This window comes from Falco rusticolus, chromosome 13 (assembly GCF_015220075.1).
Source record: "Falco rusticolus isolate bFalRus1 chromosome 13, bFalRus1.pri, whole genome shotgun sequence".
NCBI classification, from domain to species: domain Eukaryota; kingdom Metazoa; phylum Chordata; class Aves; order Falconiformes; family Falconidae; genus Falco; species Falco rusticolus.
In genome coordinates this window covers 7,802,313-7,826,717 of record NC_051199.1, presented here as the reverse complement: position 1 = coordinate 7,826,717, position 24,405 = coordinate 7,802,313, and positions in this window count along the sequence as shown.

The following is a 24,405-nucleotide window of genomic DNA, read 5'->3' as shown; positions in this document are numbered from 1 at the left end:
AAGATGTGTAAGTGCATAATGCTCCCACTGAACCTCAGTGTACCAGAAAGTTCAGTTTTGTAAATGTAAAAGATTGATAGCTTTATTCATTTGGAAGGATTTTCTGCTGATGTGAAGAAGCTCACCACAGACAGGATCCAAGCAGCAAGCAACATACGGAAATGATCAACGTGAAGGGTCTCATCCAATGCTGCATACACCGGGGTTTCTAGTATCAGAAGAGGTGTACAATTGCAATGACCTTTTCTACTATTTTTATTGTTTACACAGTAAACTAGTAACCATCCATGAATAAGCATGCTTTTCTTACTGAGATGTCAAAAGAACCAGGACCACCCTTAGTACAAAACAGTATATTAAGCTTCTCTGTACTTTGAAAACAGTAGTGCTGTAGTAGCATAAATCTGGAGTAACTGTATGGTGAATAGACTTTCACACTTATAAAAATCATCCTACAGCTTCTATTCACGCTCACAAAGATTTGCCTAAAGACATTCTGGAAACTGTAGAAAGACCATGGAAATATCTGTAAGATCAGGCAAATAGATTTTATTATGATTTATTTTTATACAATCATAAATATTGTGGTTAAGTTTTATTATTCAAATTCCTTTCTAGTGAAAAACAGGGCCCCACTTAATTTTGAGTTTTTGAATACCATTAAATTTTTTCTTCAGTAATTTTTTTTTGCCTTTCTTCCAGCATATTTAACTGACACTACACATAGCTAGACATAACAGTTTTCTCAACAGGGGAAATACAACTTTGCTGTAGGAAGTGCTCTGTGTTGAAGTGACTTGAAAGGAACAACCACCACCTCTTCCTCTGATAAACTTAAAATGCAATCGCTTTCTGCAGGCATTATAATATCCAGAGCTACACGGGGAAAATATAACCACTATAAAACATATAATGAGTAGTTTCTATATGGGAAAAATTCTACAAGCTCCGGCCAGAGCTCCTTTATGAACTACAGATTTTTAAGAACAAGTCACCAAGAATGAAAAGGATTTTGTCATAGCCTGCATGAGATCAAGAGCTCAACAAGTTATTGGTATTGATTTGGCATTCAAATGAATGCTACCCTAACTCTTTCAAGAGAACCTAACTCAGCAAGAAACACAGTAGCACCATTCCAGTTGGGCTCAGAACAGTTTAACACCAGAGTTTGAGTTACTTCAATACCTGTCATTGTCAGCTTGAAACATTAAGCATGCAGATAGATGAGTAAGGAGGAAGCGATTTTTGTGAGAGATGGGAAGACTAGAGTTACTTCTTGACTTCAGCCTATTCATTATTAATTAGTCTTTGATACACTTAAGAGGTAAAATTGAACCAATGACCAATTCAAAGCCCGTGTGTATTGATATTGGTAGTATCCTGGCTCAAAATCATTTGAGATAAGATTAGAAGACACAGAGCAGACCCAAGAGAATGAATTAATCATGATAACAGCCTTAATTCATCTGTATTCCCACATGTAGCAAGGGTAATCAGAGCTATCATCGATGTTAGAGATACCTTAATAAGGCCAGGCTCCCTTTCTATCTATATTTTCTTTTAGTTTTGCATCACATCTTTCCCACTACTGATGTCTACACTGATTCTTAAAAAAAAAAGAAAAAAAAAAAGTGTCCCTGTATATTCTCCATCTCTCTTCACCGACCATTTTTTCTACTTTATTTGAATTCAGAGAACCCAAAATCCTACAGTGTCATTTCCTGCGAGACTTCCTCCACTGAGGGCATAGTTTCACGTTATGAGACAGTTGCCAAAGCAACTGTTCATTTCCATCCCCACATCCTTCCATGCACCTATTGCCATCTGCTGCTTCCCATTTCCTTCCTTGCACTGGTCTCATAAATGGACAGTTGTGGTTCAGTGAATCATATCATTTCCCTGATCTGATGGAAATCACTTACACACACACATTATTGTTCTTTAGGAGCAACAAAGTGATCAACCTCACCAAGCGATCACACAATCACTAGACCTGAAGGAGAACAGAGCTACACCCTTTCAACAGCTGTTTCAAGCATAACGTGAGACTGTGCGTGGTGCCCTTCACACCTTATCACTTTCAACTCCCTGTATTAACATCCAGTGGTTTTTTTGTTCTGCCTCCAAGGAGATTACATTTCTTTGATGTCTGAAAGGGAGCTGAAAAAAAATAGATCTCTAGTTTGCAGTTCTCTGCACACAAAAATTTACCTGGATGCTGACAGATTTAGACAACCTCATCTTACATAAATATTTGTGTGACACTCTTCTGTCCCCTTAACACATGTGGTATGAGACAACACAAAACACAGCTATACAACACAAAGACAGCTATAAGGCACAAGGATACTAATTCCTTTTAAAAGAAACATTCACATCAAGTCTAAATAGATTATTTCCTCAAGGAATTAATGTTAAATACGCTGCATCATTTGAAGGCATTCACAGCATTTATTTCTGCTATCACTTCCACTCGCTTTTCAATCTATAACAATAATCTATTCAGACTGTTGATATTATAACAAAAACGTTTCCCCTATGGCTGCATGTGAACCCAACAGAATCTATACATCTCATAGGCAAGAAACTTTAATGCAAAGCTTCTAGAGAATTTGTGGTGCAGGTTCTGGTCACTTTCTATTTTATTTCTCCAGAAGTTCTAAGTCTACTATAAATTTGAGAATGTACATTAATAAGACCTGTTGCATATAAAACCCCCAACCTTTACTACATTAAATAAATAAAAACATTTAAAAGTTTTTAAATGTTTTACTAGGGTATCTAGAATTTTCCGTATTGGTTCAGATAACTTGTTCTGGTACTGACTCTGCAAAAAATACACAGTGAAATTGAAAATCTGAAAGCACTTCCAAATTAAAACTTAACTGATCACACTTCAGATTGGGGTAGTAGGGGAGGGGGAGAAGCTAGTATTCCTATCAAGAAGCATACTTACGCCCACTACTTGCAAGAAGGACTGCTCCAGAAGCACCTCAAAGAAGCAGACTTTTCCAGTAAAAATAATAAGTTTTGAACAGTTCGCTCCTCTCCAATGAGAGCAATTTGACCTTTATGAACACACCAGTCGCAGGTACTGTAGTGTTGCCTGATGTATTTCCAGTTAGAAAGCCATGCCATATGTGTACCCTGTAAAGCAGTGATGTGATAAAAAGTGAAACATGACTGTGCCAGGGGAAAGCCTACAAATCCACTTAGAGAGAATGCTTTTCGTGTAAAGCTTCTGCAGCATTATAACAGGTTGCCTTTTTATTAATCACGGGCTCAGGTCTCTATGGGAAGTCAATAGCTGAAATAAGAAAACTATCCTTTCTGATCAGCTTACTAACATACTCATAACAGAAAATCAAAAATAAGTATTTTGCTACCTGTTTCATGCTGTAAATGTACTGAAAGACAGAGAAAATAGATTTTTTAAGTCTGTGGTCCATTGCATGATGTTAAGAGGCAGGTTGACTTAGGCTCTACTTGCTGGGCTCCCTCTCCTGGTGTACACAAGGTAGTTTCAACAGTTCAGTAAGGAGGGGTTTGGTACCTGAACTTCAAGCTGCATTTCTGATATTCTCTCATTCACTCCCTTGCATGAAATACAAATTCCCTCATTCTGAAATTCCTTTATAGCAGAAGTTAAACACATTTAAGCAATCGGTCATGAAATAAATTCTCTGCTTTTCTAATTAATACAAAAAAGGCAGTGCTTGCAGAAAACTTCCTTCTAGGCATTTTTATTGTCATGGATGGAATACTGGATCCAGCTCTAGAGCTCTCAGCACAGGAACAACATGGAACTGTTGGAGCAGTTCCAGAGGAGGGCCACAAAAACAATCACAGGGCTGGAACACCTCTCCTACGAGGAAAGGCTGAGAGAGTTGGGGTTGTTCAGCCTGGAGATAGCTCCAGGAAGACCTTTTTGCAGCCTTCCAGCACTTAAATGGGGTCTATAACAAAGATGGGGACAAATTTTTTAGCAGGGCCTGTTGCAATAGGACAAGGTGTGATGGTTTTAAGCTGAAAGAGGGTAGATACAGACTAGGCATAAGAATTTTTTTTTACAGTGAGGGTGGTGAAATACTGGAACAGGTTGCCCAGAGTGATGGTAGATGCCCCATCTCTGGAAACATTCAAGGTCAGGTTGGATGGGGCTCTGAGCAACCTGATCTAGCTGAAGATGTCCCTGCTTATTGCAGGGGATTCAGACTAGATGACCTTTAAAGGTCCTTTCCAACCCAACCCATTCTATGATTCTATGTCCAGCTGTGCTTCATTTGTGCCTTTTTTTTTTTTTTTTTTATTTCTTCAAATGGGAAACAAGTGAGGATTTTCTTGAGTTAAGGTGAAAGGCTGGTATGATGAAAATAAAATGAAATCCTGTACATTTTGGGGAGAATTCCAAGCCAGAACAACATGAGAATTTGAAATATTTACTGCTGGACAATGGAAAAGTCCCCTTAGGGTCCTTAAAAACCACTAAAATTTGGGGACAGGCTTATCCCTCTGCATCCCACACTCAGAGAGGAGAGATGACAACAGTAATCAGAACAGTGATTCAGAGTCTTTCTTACTCACCCTTAATAAAGGCAGGTATATGAAATTCAGTCACCTGTCCTGCCAGTTTTTCGTATTACCTTACTCTGATCTCATATTAAAAAAAAAAAAAAAAAAAAAAATCTTGAGTGCAAATGGATTAATTTTTGAATGCTATCCAGCAAAGATTGTTATTGTGAAATCCCTGTTTTCCAGTTAACACAAAACACCTATTTATGGGCTATCGCCATTTAGCTCCTATTGCTAAATTATACTGTGTGATTTGGAGGATGGCACTTATCAGTCCCATCTGCTCTTCAACTTTTTTGCTGTCAGAGGAACCAGGAGTTACAGAAATCCTCGACAATTATTGAAAGAAACATGAGGCATGAGTTACTTAGTGATATAAAAATAAAGGCATCTATTTCTGGATTTGCTATAGCTCCAGAGACTATTTCATGGCTAAGGACCTTCATTTCCATTTCTGACTACATTTTCTGTGTCAAACTTCACTTGGATTGTCTCAGAGTATAGGAATTTTTCTGGCCCAGTTCTCAAAGAAGGAAATTTCCATTGCATTCTGCAGGTGTTTGGGCTCTGGTAGGACTAGCAACAGGGATCCATTTCCCTGCCTTAAGGAATGAGAATTTCATAGAATCATAGAATGGGTTGGGTTGGAAGGGATATTCAAAGATCACCCATTCCCACCCCCACCGCCATGAGCAGGGACACCCCCCACCAGCCCAGGCTGCTCCCAGCCCCGTCCAGCCTGGCCTTGGGCACTGCCAGGGATGGGGCACCCACAGCTGCTCTGGGCAGCCTGGGCCAGCGCCTCACCATCCTCACAGGGAAGAATTTCTTCCTAACACCTAATGTAAATCTACTTTCCTTCAGTTTAAGGATATTCCCCCTTGTCCTATCATTACATGCCCTTGTACAAAGTCCGTCTCCAGCTTTCTGGTCGCCCCCTTTAGGTACTGGGAGGCTGCTCTGAGATGTCGCTGGAGCCTTCTCTTCTCCAGGCTGAACAACCCCAAGTCTCTCAGCCTGTCTTCATAGGAGAGGTGTTCCAGCCTCTGACCATCTTCATCAACTCCAGTGCAGTCCCTCAGATCTGGTGGGGACTAGGACCCTTACAGATGACTTTGAGCAGCCTAAGGAGGCTAATTTAAGCTCTCAGGTACTCGACAATCCTACCCAACCCTATGTTTACTATATGAGTAGCTGCTAGAGCTCAGCATTCCAGTCTTTTTGGTAATATGTTTCTTATCTCACCATTATGTAAAAGCATTAAATAATTAATATCATCACAATGTCATATAATGCTATAATTAAAGAAAATTGTACTAGTGAAAGACCAGCATGCATAATGATTTAAAGGAAAGACAGAGTGCCATGTAGGATTTTACAAGTGAGTGACACAAGAGATGCCAAGATAATTCCTAACATAACCTTAAAGCAGATCTGAATTTGAGACACCAATCATCCGTCACAGCAAAATAAATGTTCTTCCATTCCACCTGCCAGATCTCATACCTCTCATATTTCTGCTTACCCCTCTTTAGGTAACCAAGCTAACCAGAAGGCCTGATGAAATACCTTATTCCTAGGGACCTGTTTCATTCAACATAGTGAAAAGCAGCAAACGAATGCCTGATCGCACATTAAATGGAACACTGTTCTCTATCACCAGCTGTTCAGAGAGAAAAATTCTTCCTGGCATAGCACAGGTGGCACACACGAAGTGCAGATTAAAGCCAAGGCTTCTACACAGCAAGGGTGGAAGTCACAGCAGTTGTACTGGGCTAGTGATCTGTGCCCCTGACCTCTGCACAAGAGAGTGATGAGATGGGATGGAAGGACAGGCAAGAACAGGGCCAAAGAGCAAGCATGAGCAGCAGGGTGATTAAAATCTAAATGCTGTGCTTTTTGATTTAGCAATATTTTAGTACCTATAAGAGATGTGTACATTCAACTATACACTTATTAATATTTATTATTCCCCTAAAAAAAAGTAAAAGCTGTACAGACAGTTCTGTACAGTCAATATTAATGAAAACCAACCAATATCCAAACAAACAACAGTTTTCATTTCCATTGTACCAGAACAACTTCATATAGGTGAGATTACGCCAGGTTCGTTCTGACACCTGAAACACTAAAGATCAGATTTGCTGATACATCAATGGTCTGTGTGGATAACTGGCTAGCTGAAAAAGTTCACATAGACATAGTCCAGCTGGCTGGACAAAAATACACATCGCTCTCAGCTTATCTGAAGTAAAGCAAAATACACTGTCTTTGGCTGTCCTTGTTACACAATAACAGGAAGATTTTGGTGGGAAAAGAATGTTGCAGGTGGGAACAGAAAACTACAGAAGAGAAACTAGGGGTGGGCTTGGTATTTAGGCAACTAACCAATAATGAGCTGAACTTTTGTAATATGTATGAGCTAATTATAACAAGGCATAAAAGGTGACTGTAAGGGACAATAAACGAAGTCTGCTGATCACTCATATTGAGCGACTGCGTCTTCCCTCCGTCGCGACAGGTCTGAGCCCTTGTGGCAATGCAAATCAACCACAAAATCAGCTCAGTCAATAGCAAGGACTCTGGCTCCTCTGTACCAAAGAGGAGAAACTGCAACAATATACTGGTGCCAGTGAGATAGCATGAACTTCCTCGACTGAAAACAAGAAGCAGCAAATGTGACTTTGGCCACATTTTTTACAGTGTAGCTGGAACATTTCTTGTATTTTCCAATGTGGGTTGTTCACTTTTGTAGGCCATTTCATTATATATTTGTCAGACTGCCTTTTTTGCTACTTCTTTCTCTCTTCTGTATCAGAAGGAATTTAGTCTCAGAGCACAACTATCAGGGAGACAGGGGTAGGAATACTTACGTGTGAGGGAAATCAAGAAAAACACATACTTTCAAAATATGAGCATAAAAACAACAAAGCTGAAACTGAAAATCTTATGTGCAGAAGACACAGTCTTTTACAGATGTGAGGTCCTTCCTCCTTATGTGCAATGAGCAGTAATATTAGTCCCCATGGATCAGAATAGACCAAAGAGTATTCACTTTCCACTTTAGAGAAAGAACTGGTTCTAATAAAACCTCCAAAATTTAGTATGGATAAATGTAACTAAACAGGGCAATTTTCTTAGCATTAAAATAGGTAATTCTTACATCTATCCTTGTAGGGATCTAATGTCTATAAATCTTCCTAGTATTTTAATTACACATATATTATTAAAAAGCACAGGCTAGCACATGACAGCCCTTCCTATGTCTTGGGTCACTCCTCAGGATAATCTGAATGTTTGCAATGAGAAATAACTTGAACAAAACATTATGTTGTAGAGAAACTGACGTAAAAATCCTGCAATAGACTTTAAGCATAATTAGACTTTGCCTCTTCATCTCTCAGAGCAGTTGTTCTACAAAGGTCCTTAGCTGTGTTTATCACAGCTGTTACAGCAGATTGCTGAGGGATGGCCTTTGAAATACCTTGCAAAAGCTTTAAGACTAAAGCACAAGATCTTCAGTTGAATCTAAGATCAGACAAAATGCCAGTACAGCACTGGGAACTCTGCTGTGTGCATTTTCCCTAATTCAGCAGCTGATCCCAGCTTGTTAGGCTAGTTGTTGTCATGCAGTTTTCCTAACAGCCAAACATTCAGCAAGATGCAACAGTAAAAAAGAAATAGTAAAAAGGGGCTATTTCCAATCAAAAATGACTGGATGCACAGGAAGGCGATCGAAACAATTACTCTAAGTGATGCAGCCTGTTATATTGTTCTAGATACGTTTATCTGTAGATTTCAGTGAGAATCTGGATGAACAAAGCAGGAAAATTAGTATATTCCAGCTTTACAGATTCAGAGGTAAATTAAGGAAGAAACAAATACATCTACATCCCCTAGGGCAGGACTGTGCCACTTATGACAGCTCTTTGGTATGGGAACAGGGAATTTTCAGTGTTAACTGTATACGAAGTTAGCAGAACGGTTATGCACATATAGTAGAAGCACAATATTATTTACCTGTTTAAATTTATGATATGGGGAGAAGTACCTTTGTACCTGTTGTGCAAGAGAACTGCTGGTGATAGCCAATTTGAGAAGAAATTATGAAAGATCAGACATCAAATAAAAAAAAAAAAGACAGTATCTATAAGTTTGGTGGTATCTTAGGAGCTTTCGCTATTGTCAGAGCAGATTAAACTTGTCCTCTCACTTTACCACCCTTTTCCATACTGTTACTATTGCATATACAATAACTCTGGCACTTACACCAAACCACATGAGTATCTATGTGAAATGCAAATCTATCACAAAAAAATGGAAATGTTATTTTTGTCCTGCTCACTTGGGCAACAGTAGTTTTACCTAACTTCTAATATCACGTACTTCCACATGTAAACACTAGAACTGGATCAGGGAACAGCACATAAACGACCCCTATGGGACTTCATTTTGGAGTACCAAAGCGCATCTGTAATGGGCAAAGCTAACACAGCCACCCACAGTGGGAAGGTTAGCTGTGTGCTTTTCTATTTTGTGTTAAACTGGAGGCTAAACACCATACACAACAGTCACCTCCTCAAAGTAAATGCATTTTTTTAGGCCTGTGCTTCTCATTAATTCATTCTCTCTGAAGCAGCTTATTATTGTTCTGTTCTCCAGTGCATCAAATGTAGCTTTTCCCCACATACTTGCTTTAGTTACGGGCTTTTTGTAAATATTGCATGGATTTCTTATTAGTGGTGCCAATGTTTCATTTAAAATATTGCTAGAGAGAATTCTATTCTAAATATATCAAAATCAAACTATACAGCACTTTAATGGATTAGCATTAAATACATTAAAGTGTATCTGAGGAGAAAATGCTCACTGGACCTTCTGTGTAAGTTGCACTACTGGCACAATTTCGATGCTAACTAGGATTTTACCCATGTATAATTTTAATAGAGTTTGACATATATTCCATTACAGACTCTGCAAAGAGTCATTCATAATATTTGATTTTTACTTTGGTGGCTTTTCTTTCGTTCTCCTCTACAGATACATGAACGAAGTTACATTGCCCAGACAATTCAGTCTGGTAGGTGGCATATAAAGTGGCAGAAGGGTACATGTGTAGGAAGTAGCTACCAGTAACTTCACCCTACAAACATTTGGTACAATTTCCTTCTGATTTTGATAACAGTTGTTTTAACTTTTCTTTGTTTATCTCCTTTTTCAGTATTAATTTTAGGTATTGCACACTGTACAGCCTAGGGATTAATATTGAATGATACAGACCAAGATTTCATTGCCTGTTATTACTGCTAAGAAGGACATGAATCAGTTACTGTGTTACATCCTTTGCTTCTGTATCTGCTAGTCAAAAAACATTTTAACCCTTCCTTTAACCCTGCAAGACAAGAGCAGCCACATTTTGGAGTAGTTGCATTATATTTTCTTAGATTCTTTCTTGCTTCTAAGCCCATACTGACATAGCCTCTTTTATAGATGGAATTAAAAATTCATTCTTCACAACTACTGTAAGAAATTCTAGTTAATGTTGTTCAAAAATATTTACATCGTTTCCTAAAATACTTTGGAGGAAAGTGTGAAAAAAAAGTATTTCTTACTGACATTGGTCACAGCAAAATGTCATCTTCACACAGATAGTCTGTTAATAGCTAGAGGAGTTCTGCAGGGCAAGACAGTCCACTGCCCAGACAGTTGGCCTGAGACTCAAGTTTGGATTTCTATTATTTCACAGATTTGCTCTTTTACCTTGGCTAAATCACACAAACCCAGGCCTTCAAGAGTTATCCAGATGCTATAGATTACTTCGGGATTAACTACCTGAATTTTAAGAATCTGTTACCCATTTTTTCCTCTCTACAACATAGACAGTATGTCCTTACCCAATACTGATGTTAAGCTAATAAACATTTTAAACATCATCAGTTCCTCTGTAATAGCTTTCAATGATTGATAGGAGAAAAGTTACCTAGGCTTTTTGAAGCATCTCTTTTGAAGAATTCGTATTATAACTTAAGGGCAAATTCATTTCTTGAGTAAAGCAGTACCACTGTCATTAACCTCACTGAACTGCAAGTCTTGGCAAAAAAATCCACCTTTCCTACTATTGCTTTGATTCAAATTATTCATGTATAAAGAAAGCCAAATTAGCAGGAAATGCAAATTCAGTTCCATAAAGCAGTTTCAGATGTAACAAGCACCTGCATCCTCACTGCAGAAAACTTTACAAGAGGAGCCCTTATTGCCTAGCTCACAGTTCAGCATTACTACGCGTGGGCTCAGGAAACTCTAGAGGAGAATAAATTTAATGTTAACTATGTTTCCTTTAACCTAACCCTCCTTTAATACACCCGTTTCTTGGAATATCATATCCATAGACGGCTGAACAGTTCTTGGGTTAAGAAGATTTATTTTAGATGTGAAAAGATTTAAATCGAGTATTACATTCCCTAGCTATTAATTCTTTATTGTTTTTCTGGGTATTTTGTTTAAGACTTCTCTTAAGGAAAGTTCATTACCTTTTTAAGAACATCAGGTATACTTTTTCTTCTTCAGTTCTGTTTACCTCACTGTGCCATTTCTTGCAAATTGCAAAGAAATGGAGTTGTTCTAAATATGGCACTATTGAACTCACTGCATTTCAATGTCAACACATGAAGTTTTGGAGTATCTTTTCCCTCCTCTTTACTACTGTTTTACACTCTGGTTTTCCTTCCTTTCTGACAAAGCCCAGCCTTTTCTGTAGCTGTTTGACTATCTGTACTGTATACATAAACAAAATTTATAGGTTATAGATGCAAATGTTTTAATCTGTTTGCATACGCAAGTACTATTTCCTCCAAAGAGACACTGCTCTTCTTATGCACAATTGTAATTTTATTTTTAACTCGTCCTTTATTCAATGCCGTGCTTTACCTTGAAGGTTCATAACTTTTATCTTATAAAGAAATCTGCAGTCATTTCCACTGGGGCTTACAGAATTAGATTCCAAAAGACTAGTAGTCCTGCAGCTGGCACTGAAGTTGTTCACTCATGCAACTTTAAGGGCTCTGTGCCGCTGTCGCACTGCTTCCAGCAAATACTACTACCAGGAGGAACGCAGAGAAACTGAAGACAGGAAGGAATGAAACACCAAATTTCAGCAGTACATAAGGGTTGCGGACTTACTGTAGCTTTAACAAAAGTCAAAATCTATTTGTTATACTCATGAGGCTCAAACAAACATTTGCAGAAAAGTCCAGATAGGACAGAAGAAAGAAATTAAGAATTAGTAGATTCTTTCCTTCTCTTTTTCTACAACATTAGCAGCATAAAGAAATTACATACAGTAATGTTACACCACTCTACATTGTGCAGTTATGCAGTCTTTGACCATGCAGGCATCAATGAAGATCCAGATATCCATGCAGGATCCAGAGAGGCCAATGGGGCCCTCATGTAAGCTTAGACATGTAGAACCAACAGGATTGAATCTCTGTTAAGGTAAAGATACTGCAGCCTGGAAAAGCTCAGGGGATGCTGGAACAAATGGAATTGCTGGTTTGGTTTTTGTTTGTATTACAGATGTCTAAGGGAGAGAAAGAAGCAAGCTAACTAGTCTGCTCTGCACGTCATGAGTATTTTCAGCAGAATTGCTGTTTCCTCTTCCAATCCAAGCAGCACTTGAGAAATATCTTTAAATGGGCTGAATTTCTTCTCCTGCTACTGAAACAGCTACTAGTTTATACAAGCCTTAGCTTATGATTTTAATTAACTAAGTATGCAAAACCTGATTTTTCTGTCTGTCTTGCTACATTGAAAAAACCCAACACATGTTATTATGATTGCATGTTTGGAGGAGTTTTCTTATTATAAGCATTTCTTAGATTAGCATAAGCAGTCACTAGCGGAAACAGTGAAATTGCTCAGTAGAGCGGGAGGAAAGTGAACCTGAAAAAGTACGGGTAATGTGGATAAGCAAAAACATCAAGCTAAGTGAAAAGACTTGGACAACTTGCAAGCAAAATGAGAGTTGAACTGGAGAATAGTAGTCCTTAATCACTGGAGCCGCTCTGTTAGAATATTGCACTGTTTAAACAGGGGATACTGTGATATCTTTTCAGACTCTCTTGGTCTCCTGGAAACAAAGTTTTGTTCAGGGGCAGAACTCAAATAACCACTTTCCCCAGGACCCAAACAGGTAATAAAAGACACAAACAGATTTCATGCTAAGGTGGAGAGTCCTAACCCATCACAACTTCCTATCCCCTCTAAATCAAGGTACCAAAGCTAGGGCCAACATGAGGACACATTGTTCCCAAACATGTGAGCTACCTCAGGACTCCCTCCAGGACTTAATGAATTTGTGAGTGAAACTGGATCTTTTCTTTCAGAGGACATGAGAGAATCTCCATGAGAAAGCTTTTGAAACAGTATCTCACCCCAAATGACTTTTAACATGAGACAATCATTGCCTGGAGCACAAATAAGCAGATGCAGACTTACTCTGAGGCTTGTACCTGCAGCTACAAAAATATGAGCAAAAAATCTCATTTGACATAAATGAGCCCCTCCTTCACACCAAGATAGATTCATATTCCAGACAGTTCTCACCATCCTCTGATCACATCATTAATCATAAAGGCCCCATAGCTAACAAAATATCCTCTTCTTCGGGAAGAACAAAACAATACCAAAAGGTCAATAGAAGTAACAGCATGAATCACAATAGCAGGCAATTACATCTGCGGTGGTATCAACAAGGTACTCAAAAAAATTGCATCAGAAGTTGGTTGATCAATGACTGGAACAGAAGGATAAATGAGCTGATGATGAAAGCCTAGCTGACTGACAGCTATAGCAAATGCCTTGACTGCAGGTGCTTGAGGCTTACTACTATTAATGGCGGTTACCACTCGGATGCCTCAGTTACAGAATCCCCAGTGGAATGAACGGTTAGTGGCAAAGATACTTCTCAGAGCTTGGTTAGAACACTGAGGTGTTGAAGGTTAAGAATTAATGGAGTGTTATATGTTGAGGATTTGGACCAGTAATTTTAACTACACTCATTTGCTAAGTTTTTGTTAAAATCTATTGTTAAAGTCAACTTCTTGAAGTTCACTCAGATGGAGTAATCACAAGATACCATGCTATTTCAGATAGCTGTTTTTAACAGCTAAGTGTGACTTAAATATTTAAGATCATGAAGAGAAACATGATACACAAGCTTTTTTTAAGCAATCATGGCATGTTCTCGTCATGTGTTTTTCTGCAGTAAAACCTCCTACCTCCATTATCCACTTGGAGATGCATTTAAACACCTTACACGGAAGTGGAGAAATGTTATCCCACCTCTTTTGCAAACTTTCCTTCTGTTTTTACATACCAAGTAACTCAACTGAGAACTTTTTGCACATAACCGTATAAAATATTCTGGTCTTTAGTGTCTCACAAAACAACAATCAGTGAGGGTCAGCACGTTTACAAGAATACCTTACAAGATTGCAGAACATCTAATCTTTTGCATTCAAATTCTAGCAGAAATGTCTGGAAGAAAAGGTATCTCAGAAAGCTAGGCATGAACAGTCTCCACTTCTGAATTTCTGCCTCTGAATTCTTCTACTTTCATACAGATAAATTAACTTGCACTTGTAATCTCATTAACCAAGAAATTCTCGCAGTATCTTACATACCATTACACATTTTTTTTCTTTTTGTTGCATATAACAATTTATACATATAAAGCCCTCCATTACACATATTCCTTGTTTAATATACACAAAAAATCACTAATAACTGAATATAGTCTCACATACTGTCCAGGTCTTTTTGGAAAATAAAGTAACAGCAACCTGCTGAATCTTGCTAAGGAGAGATTTTGTGATTTTTATTGGACCATGCAAATAACTGTGATTACTTATGCTGCAAAAAATGTTAGTAAAAAGTATTTTGAAAGTCACAAATCAGGAAATATAATCTTATAAACCATGAAAATATACATAGTAATATCTCAATTTACTACACCTGTAATTACATTTAATGCAACAGAGAATAAAATTCTACTAAAACCCACTTGAAGTCACACAGCCAGACTGACACACCTCTTTGTTGATTTAAACTGTACCTTTAAACATACTGCAATAAATCTGCAGCTTGCCTAATGTTAATAAAAAATATGCACTAAACCAATTGTCATGGTATATAATTGTAGTAAAATAATAAACAGCCACAGCCTGAATAATGTTTGTAGTTTGTTTAAGTCAACCATCAGTCAATTGTCAAACACTTTTTTTCCCTGAATAAAATCTTTACTATAGATTTAGGGGAATGAACAAGAGTTAAAACCTCATGCAGGTGACATTCGTGAGATATTTTTCTCATCATCCAGCAATAACTGATTTACTTTTTTCTTCTTCATTTTATTCAACCAAATTGCTACAACAGTTATCAGGAGTTTTACATTGTAACATTTACCTTCATGTGTGGTCCTCAAAAACTTGTTTTTTCTCCACAAAACAGAACATTGACAATTGGATAGGTTATTTCTTGAGGGCAGTGAAAATAATGTTGTTTACTGCTGTTTTTCTAGATTTGTACATATAAGGCAGCCCTGAAATTAACTCCTTGGGATGGTTAAATAAAGTAAAGTAAGCCCATTCATTGTACAGCAGAACCAATAACTCATTTTAATCCCATGTTAATATACTTTTGCCTAGATTTTTTTAGAAATAGACTGATTCTGTTCCATTCTGGTGCAAATTAGGTACCCTATGCACATTCTGAGCATGCCTTGATAACCACAGATTCCATTATGTGTTTAATAATTGACTATTCAATAGAGCATTGATGCATTTTTGTCTGGAACTAATTCACCTTTGTCTGTGTATCAGCATGAATGTACAGTGAATTACAGATAGGGTCTTGAAATGTAAAGTCCATATGCTTTATTCAGCCAAGGTTTTTTAAACTACATATTCATGACAGGCACTGCTTGGAAATTAATATCCTAACTTGTATACGCTAGTATAAATACAAAATGATTTATTAGAGCAATGATTCATTGAAAAGCACCTTGGACCTTTATCAGGAAAGCAGCACCTTCTGTAACTGGTCCGACATCGAAAACTGAATTACTCATTGCTGTATTTGCAGAGATGTGTGTGACATAGCATATCAACAAATAAAAACAGTGGTTAATGTATTTAAGTCATCAAGTTAAAAAAAAGCCACAGAGACTATTGCTATTATTCATACACGTGAATATCTTTGTGGCAGAAAAGTAAGCATAAGAAAGCCCCCACTGTTTCATGCAGACCTGTTACCCCATCATTGCCAACTCGGGGAAAAAAATGTTTGTTACAGAGCACTTATCCACAAACACAGAATGCTGTATCTCAAAAAAAAAAAAAAAAAAACCCCAAAACAAAAAACCCACATCTCCATCACCTCTGTTCTTGCCAAACAAATCTAAGCAAGGTCAACCAGCCTTGATAGTTCTGAGCACAAACTTACTGATTTAGGCCACACAACCCCACTGAATTCAGTCAGTATTAGCTGAAAATGAAAAATAAGACTGAAGAAAACAATCTCTAAAATTTTCAACAAATGACATTTAATCTCAAGGAGAAAGAACAGTTATTTTTCTCCATTGGGAAAAATTATCTTTTAGTTGTACAGTAACCAAACTACTTTTTCATCTTCAGAAGCTGTATATCTAAAGGTGGGGTTGGTCTATAATATGTCTATCAAGCCAGCATCTTATAGAGCAATAAATTCATATAAAAACTGCATGTCACTTTGCCATATAATGATGCCTTTGAGTTTCCTCCAACGATAGCCAACGCCTAATGCTTCAAAAGTAACCAGCAAGCCCTGAAGTAAGGTATCAGTTAATTTTATTCTGATTTGTAGAATACAAATGTTAGATGTATTAGCCTGTTACCAGTTCTTATAAAACACCCTGCTTGCCCCAAACGCAGCAATAGGTCAGTGATATCCTACGGACAATTACAGACTATAAGAAGTCTTACTCATTTCACCTACTTATTCCAGATTTGCTGTCTTCACTTTCACTTTGGGTTGCTTCTGGTCATTAAGTAGTAATTAGTAAGTCCTTCATAGTTTTAATTCTACCAGTCAAATCTGGTGAAAGCTTGCTTCTATCTCGTAATTTCATCTGTTATGCTATCTTATAACATGTATAGGCTGACATAAATCATGTTATAATATATGGTAAACAAATTATAATATTCAATTTAGCATTTCAAGATATTTCAATTACAGAACATACTACTACTTTATCACTATTAGCAAGTATTTATTCACAGATAACTGCACAGCACGCTACTATTTCAAACATCTCTTAGCAAGTTACCTTAATTCTTACTGTCCTCCCAGCCATCCATCCCAGTTCTTTGGTTTTAACCACTTAATGTGTCCACTCTAAACCATAACAGACTTTCTTCCCTTACTTTCCAGTTATTTATTTTCCCTCAGAAGTTTTAAGGCATACTTTAGAATATAAAGTACCTTTTATTTTGCAAGATAACAAAAAGGCACTGCAAACATTTTTAACCACCAATGTGCAGCTGTATGTTGAGAAGCATTTAATTAAACCGGATCATGTTTTGCAAAAGCTATGGTAGAAACCACTATGATGATTACTCTCCAAAGTTCCTATGCAAGTGCACTGTTTCAAAAGCCTCATTCAAAAGGGCACACTATCGCAGCAGTAACTCACACTTGCAAGTTCAACATATACCCAATTGGATGCATTTTTAAATTCTATTTTATAGCTGCTACATTTTGTTCAATAAATACTTTTTGTAACCCACCTGTGGTTGTTGATGACCTAGGCGATTCCTTCAGGTATATGGAAAGAATTTAAAGTCTTGTCAGCTGCAAGCTATTGGCTCAGCTGTAGCAGTGGGACCACTGCAATTACTCCATTATCTTTTAAGTCTGGATCCCATGTTATGAAAAAAAAAAGAAAAAAAAAAAAAAAAAAAGCCAACAAACCACTGAAAGGACCCGACCCAGGATTTTTAGGAATCTAGATTCATTGACTTCTAACATGTTTGCAATGTCTAAATTTTATTTCCCTGGGAGCTGCTGGTTTAACTACACAGCTATCCAAGTGTTAAGCAGCTTCATTCTTGACTGGATGGTTGTCTGCGATTGTGTCTTATCTGTTACTGGTGGAGCCCTCAACAGGAAAAGTCAATTTAGCAATTTTCTGAAGCAAATGATAATTTATAAGATTCAGACTCTATTCACGGTCCAGTTAGAGAGTTGGGGAAATCTCCCCAGTGATTTTTCCAGAAGTTTGATGTGGTCATGTTATACTTAAGAATATTTGTACTCTTTCACACCTTTCTTTGTTGAGAATACCGTTGAGAAGTACCATTGATTCCCAGTGATATATTTTGCTCCACGTTTGTTTAACAAGATAGGCTCTTTACCTATTTCTATGGTATTACAGCCCTGATATGTTGCACGTTCACACCCATACTTTTGTTTTTGTTGGGACTGTGATTACAGACACATGGACAACAAAATACTGAACATTAAGATCTTAATTACATAGCCTGTTTTTCCTTGATTTTTTTCTTCAAGACAACTGATACTCATTTATAACTCAGAAAGCTGCTCTTTTTCTGTTTGCACATAACTCTGGTAAGTTGTCACTGCATTTAGCAAAATGTGTCTTGGGAAAATGATAAAAGGGAAAATGCTTTCAATTGAAGACTTTGGGAGATAATGTAGGTTCTGCATTAGCTGGAAAATTACTGACATTTTATTGCATGAGGGATGCTGTTTTCTAAGTGGATACTTCACCTTTTAAAGGGTTTATTACAAGGTTGGCTATACACTGTACCATTAAACACAGATTTTGTCTTTCATCAACAATGGCAAGCAACAACACTGTTCTAAAGCTCTAGAGATATTTCAGCTGCTGACGGCTTTTAAGTAGTGAAAATAAACCAGCAGCTTCTCATTCCCAAGTTATTTTATGCTCTTCATAGTTGGCTCTCTTGGTTCTCTGTATGCAGTCTAAACAAGTTGTCAAATGCCCCACCCAGGACTAAAATGAAAATGCACTCAAAGATATGTAGGAAAGGAAGACTGCTATTAAAATATTCCTATTTTTAATGAAAAACAGACCAAGCACTACTTATTGTTGTTTTCTGTCTCTCTTTTAATACGCATATATTGCCAGTTGTTAGCACATCACTGTCAGCTACTCTATTTTCAAATAATAATTAACAATGACAGTTATGCAAGATTTTATAGCTCTCCTGAAGCAAAAAATCTTGACACAGCAATAATGAAAAGAAAAAAACCCTTAGGTTTGCTTTTCACAGAGCTTCATATAAAATATTCTTCTCTGCAAGGGTTTATTTCACCAGTGATCTCTGCAGGAAGAACAGAGCTAAAGATAAAGTTAGGCACTGCCATCAGATTCTGAATTGCCTGTGTACGGACAAGCCAATTAGTGACTAGCAATAAGTCATCAGGTGCAATTGAAAAGAATATGCAATCTGGCTTTCCCTTTCTCAAGAGGCACTTATCTTCTCGTCTATTGCAGCTATAACTTGAAACTCCTCTGCAGTTGCCATCTGGCATGTAAGTGTGGATCTGGGCCTAAATGAGAAACAATAAAGATGGATGAAAGCCTTGATGCTTTGCGCTGCACAATACTGCTTTGTAAAAGATCCTTTATATTAAATTATACCGAAATCAAGATTTTGAGCATTATATTTATGCCTCACCATATCATTTTAAAGTTTATATAAAACAGATTAAATAATCTTCTAGCCAAGTCATTAAAAACTAGACTGGTGGGGGCTGAGAGAGAGAGAAATCCCCTTGGTGACGAAGATAACAGAAACCAAGAAAGAGAACTATATTACAAAATGGGTAAAATGTGACATTTACATCACATTTAACTTTTATGCTGTGAAGTACGATATTGCAGGCTTTAAAAACTGTATAAATATGGACAGAAATTTATATATTTTTAATTAAAACCATACTGCACATCAATAGTCCTTGAGGGGGCTGGCAGTATTAGCTACACAGGAAAGGCAGGCATCTGAGTGACATTAAGGGGTGGCAGCTGACCATCACCTGAGTAATGCTTCCCACTGCCTGGTGACGTTGTACAGATTTCTAAGAGCATGAGTACCATCACCACGTGTGCACAGAGGGGATTCTTCTGTGGGAAAAGTGACATTGCAATAATTCCTCCAAACACAAAAAACACACAACTGACCACTTTGTATACAAAAATCCTGGTGTACTAACCATAAAATTGGTTATGAGCAGGCAAAAATTCCTTAGTTTCCTCCTGACATCAGTAGAGGAGGAGCAGAAAAGGAGGTCACATGGGGAAAAAACATTGTAACTATGGTTTGCTCCCAGAAAATAGCAACAAACTTGAGCATTTCAGCAAACCTGTGTGGCTCTGGCAGCAGGAGTCAAAGCCTGGATTAAGCCATTACTTAAGAGTGGAGAAATAATGAGCCTTTACAGCAATTCCTCTTAGATAAGCAATAATGAAATCCACATATTAGACCCATTTTTCTGTTACACAACTCCATGTTACAGAGAAGCTATTCTACAAATTACAGAGCTCCCCAAAATATGACAGTTCTGTTCCACAACAGACCTTCAAGATTTTGAAATTATTCTCTGTTCTGCACTGAAAGAACACAAAATCCTCTCAGTATCTTTGTATAACGGAATTGTGTCAGATACTCAATTTTATGAAAACCCATATGCTTTCCAGTATTAGACTTGTTTTCTTTTCTCTCTGCCCTATCTGTGCAAGAGATCAGTGAGCCCTATGCAGTCAAAACCTCATCAGAACAAATATACCACCATGGTACATTTCAGTTTTGACTAGTGCTTTATTTTAACTAAAAGTAATTTAATTAAAATTATTCCGATCATTACAGGACTGTTCCCTGCACGTTAAACAGAATCAATGCCCAAAACTTTGTTATTCCTCTCAAGTATACCAGTGTAAAGTTAGAAAGGTTCTGTTCAGGCTAAGGCGGCAAAGAAGTTACTGTCATCTATCAGCATATAAGTTTCTTTTTGATTCAATTTAATTCTTGGTAAAAGATGTAAATCTTATACTGTATTCTCATGGCAACCTTCTTTACTACTGGAGTTTCTGCTCAAGAGACTCGGCTGACTTGGCTCTCCCCACACACTGCTCTGCTCATAGCTGTGCTCCTACCGCCCTTCCCTTGCGAGGCCACTGCCCAACTCAGCACAGGAACATCTGTCCAGCCACATCAATATGCAGAGATCCAGCAAGTGCCAATATGGGATCACATCACTGAAAGAAGCTTTAACTCTGCTGGTACGTACACCCATGTGCCACAGTGGGGGGCATTATAGTACTAGTATTTTTGTCTTGGTTCTTTCCAAATTTGAACAGAACTATAACAGCAAAACAGGAATGGTTTCCCTTTGGTAACAGTATTAGTCCCACTTTCAGCTCTGCAGAACTATTAAATCTCAAACTTCCAGTGATGTGGAGGCTTTAGGTATAAAATGATGCTGTGGTTTCCAGTACAATTATTAAAAATTCCTGCAGGTAAAACTGTAGATTACAGAGGAAGAATACAATAGCTTGCTAACATCCATCAAGAGATATCCCCAAGAGCTTAAAAATGAAAAGCAAGGTGCCAAATACTTTTTAAAAATCCACTTGAAAAAAACACTGCCAAGTTTCTTGTATTAAAAAATCAATTTTCAAATGATCATACAAAGATTCTCTCGGACCGCCTATATGTTGTTGTTGTTACTTCCAGATACAACCTTGCACAATTTTTTTTAAGAGTCATTAAATTACCAAACATAACCCTAATGCTGAGATTTTATCAACCAATTATACCACTCACTATGCTGGAAAGATATGGAATGTTATCTGAAACATCAATGCAAACAAAACGAGCTATTTTAACTTCACTACAATTCAAAATACAAGCAAGTAAAATCAATGACCAAAAGGAAAAGACAAAACAATTGGAAGACAATGCTTACCAAGATAGAATCGATATATATTGACAGAATTTTACAAACAGTGGAGGATTAAGCAGAGAATAAAAAACCAAAACAAAACAATAAAAAATGCATGTGTGACAGACTCTCTAATAAAAGAAAAAAAGAAAGAAATGAATCAAACATTCCATTCTGTTCACCTATGACAAAAAGCTGCTTTGATTGTCACAGAACCTAAAACAAGTGAGAAATTTTTATCTTCTAGATAAATCTTCATCTTCCTTGCAGCCAAGTTAAAAAGTTTTATTTGTTATTTGAGGCCTTTTACATTGTTGGGGCTTTTTCTTAGCTTTCAAATAAAGCTTTGTATTCTGCCCTATCTCTACCTTTACTCATTTGTCTTCTGCAGCTTCAGAGGAATATAGCACACTGGAGCCTGCTTTGCTTTGTTTCTGTACTGCTTTTTATCCTTTCTGAGTTCTACTGCTCACCTCAGTAACAATGGATTTGCTAATGTTTGCCTTTAATTCCAATAGCAATCAAGCAACTGAATGATTTTCATTTGCAGGAAGTCAACGTTTTCTTGTCCATCCGGATTTGTAATATTTGATTTAATGTTCAAACTAACCGTAACTGCAGCATTTAAGTAATGTAAAAATAAAACCTTGTGTATTTACTTCATAGATTAAGCTGAGTGAATGATCACCTCATTGTCCAAGCCAAGACTTCAAGCTAATGCTTTCCAATTATGTTATGGAGGGTAAAGGTTAATGAAGACTTCTCTCATGTTTCTCTTCTCCATCTCCTCCCAATAGAATTTTTTTCAGATCTGAACTACGCATCAGTAAAGGGCAGATGCCAAGAACTAAAAGATTATGCTGACTTGTCATGCTGCTGTTTTGGCAGATTTTACAATTACAAGGCCTAATTCTACAGCCTTGATGTGCATAGCTTATGTAAGAACCTGGGAGCTTTGTGTCTCGAGAACTCCAGTGAATGCCAAATTTCGTACAGCAATTCATAGCATCTGGAACAACTTTGGCTTGGAATTTCATACTTGTAGTTTTACACTTTGACATGGGTATTCTAACTCATGTTTTACTTAAAAGTAATAGAAGAGTACCAGATTAGTCTTGTTGCTCCCAGCTCCCACTGAAACAAGTCCAGAATTGAAACCCATGAAAAAAAGCTACTGTGATAAAGAGAGAAGCTGGTGCAGTGGTTGCCATTATCTTTAGGTAATTGTCAAAACATGACATGACTCTGTAGTGGTAACTTTGTCTTAATTGCTGGAAGACAGGTTTTAATTAGTTCATTTTCATAATTAGCTTGGAACTTTCTGTGGTTGGTTGTTCTTCCCTTGCAGTGTGGCATCTCAGTGCTTCAGCTCTTGCACGCTTTCTTGTCTGATACTGATCTCTTCCCATATCATCTCTTTTACATCGCTGCACTTCAGGCACGATTTGCAATTTCATCCACTTTCAAGAGGGCTCAATGGAGAACACAGTTTAGGATCAGACCTACTGCTCTGTTTGGTTACCATCAGCAAATTATTCCAGATACCGCTCAGTTCAAAAAGCATTTTATTTATTAAATAGTTTCCTAAAAACTCTAATTTGAAATGGAAAGGTTATGTTTAAAGGCAACAAGGAAGAAATACCTATTGCTACAACTATGATTCAGTTTACAACAAAAATTATGAAGGACAGAACCTCGGCTACCATAGAACTGTTCCCATTGAGGTCAGTAGAGCCACATTAATTTGTGTCAGATGCTCACCCTTGGGTTTCAAGCTTGATGCACAAGATTCAATCTTTGAATTGGTTTTCTTTTTCGTAAATGAAGCACAATGTTTCCTTTTATAGGGAATCTTATTTATTCCCAAAACACATAAAAGTAATTCAAAATCTGCAAAGAGGAGGTTTTAATTCTAGCTACTCCTTTTCAGAATAGGCTTTGTATGTTTAGTAAGCCCGGTCAGCAAAAAGAAATGATCCATTATGCACTAGGATGTCAGCTTCATAAAGTTTTTCAAAATTGTTTTTTTTTCTCTCAAAGGGAGTTAGGGGAGTTATTTTTTCTGTAATCCCTATTGTTTCTTGCAGATCTGTTGATAAGAAAGATTATTTATACATAAACATTAGTTCATTTCAAAACTGCCTATCTGGCTTTTCATCATTATACAATCCCACAGCATTTTAAAGCCTGTGCACCTATAGTCTAGGCTGCTTATATGTAAGAACTTGTTTGTGTAGTCTTTTTGCCTGTATTAAATGATAAAAAACCCACTCTACCACTAACAATACTGTTCCCCTAAAAACTTGAAACTTTGTGGGAATAGGGTACAGCAAGAAAAGACCAAGGAAATATCATGGAAAAATACATAGCCACACACAAGCAAACAACAATTTCAGTACTGCCAGCACTGCTACTTTAATCATCCTGGGGTACAGCTCCAGGGATCATTTGCTTGTGTGAGAAATTTAGCATTAGGGAGAAAGACCCAAACCCATATTTATATACACTTAAAAGCAGAAGACACAATACTTTATATACTTATCTGGATCATTTTTTTTTTCTTTTAAGCTTGTGCCTCCTCTGGGGAGCCCAGTTCATGATTTCATACTTTCTAAAGTTATGCCTAAAAAGTATCTACCCTACCCCCAGTCACAAGCCAAAGACCCAGATGCTGAAACCATTCCTTGGGCAGCCTTCAGCAAGGCCAGCCAAAGGTCTGAAGCACAGCTCATGGCCTCCATGCAGGAGTCAAGTTTTATCATTTACATGTGCATTTCACACAGTAAAGCTTAACAGTACAATCCACGA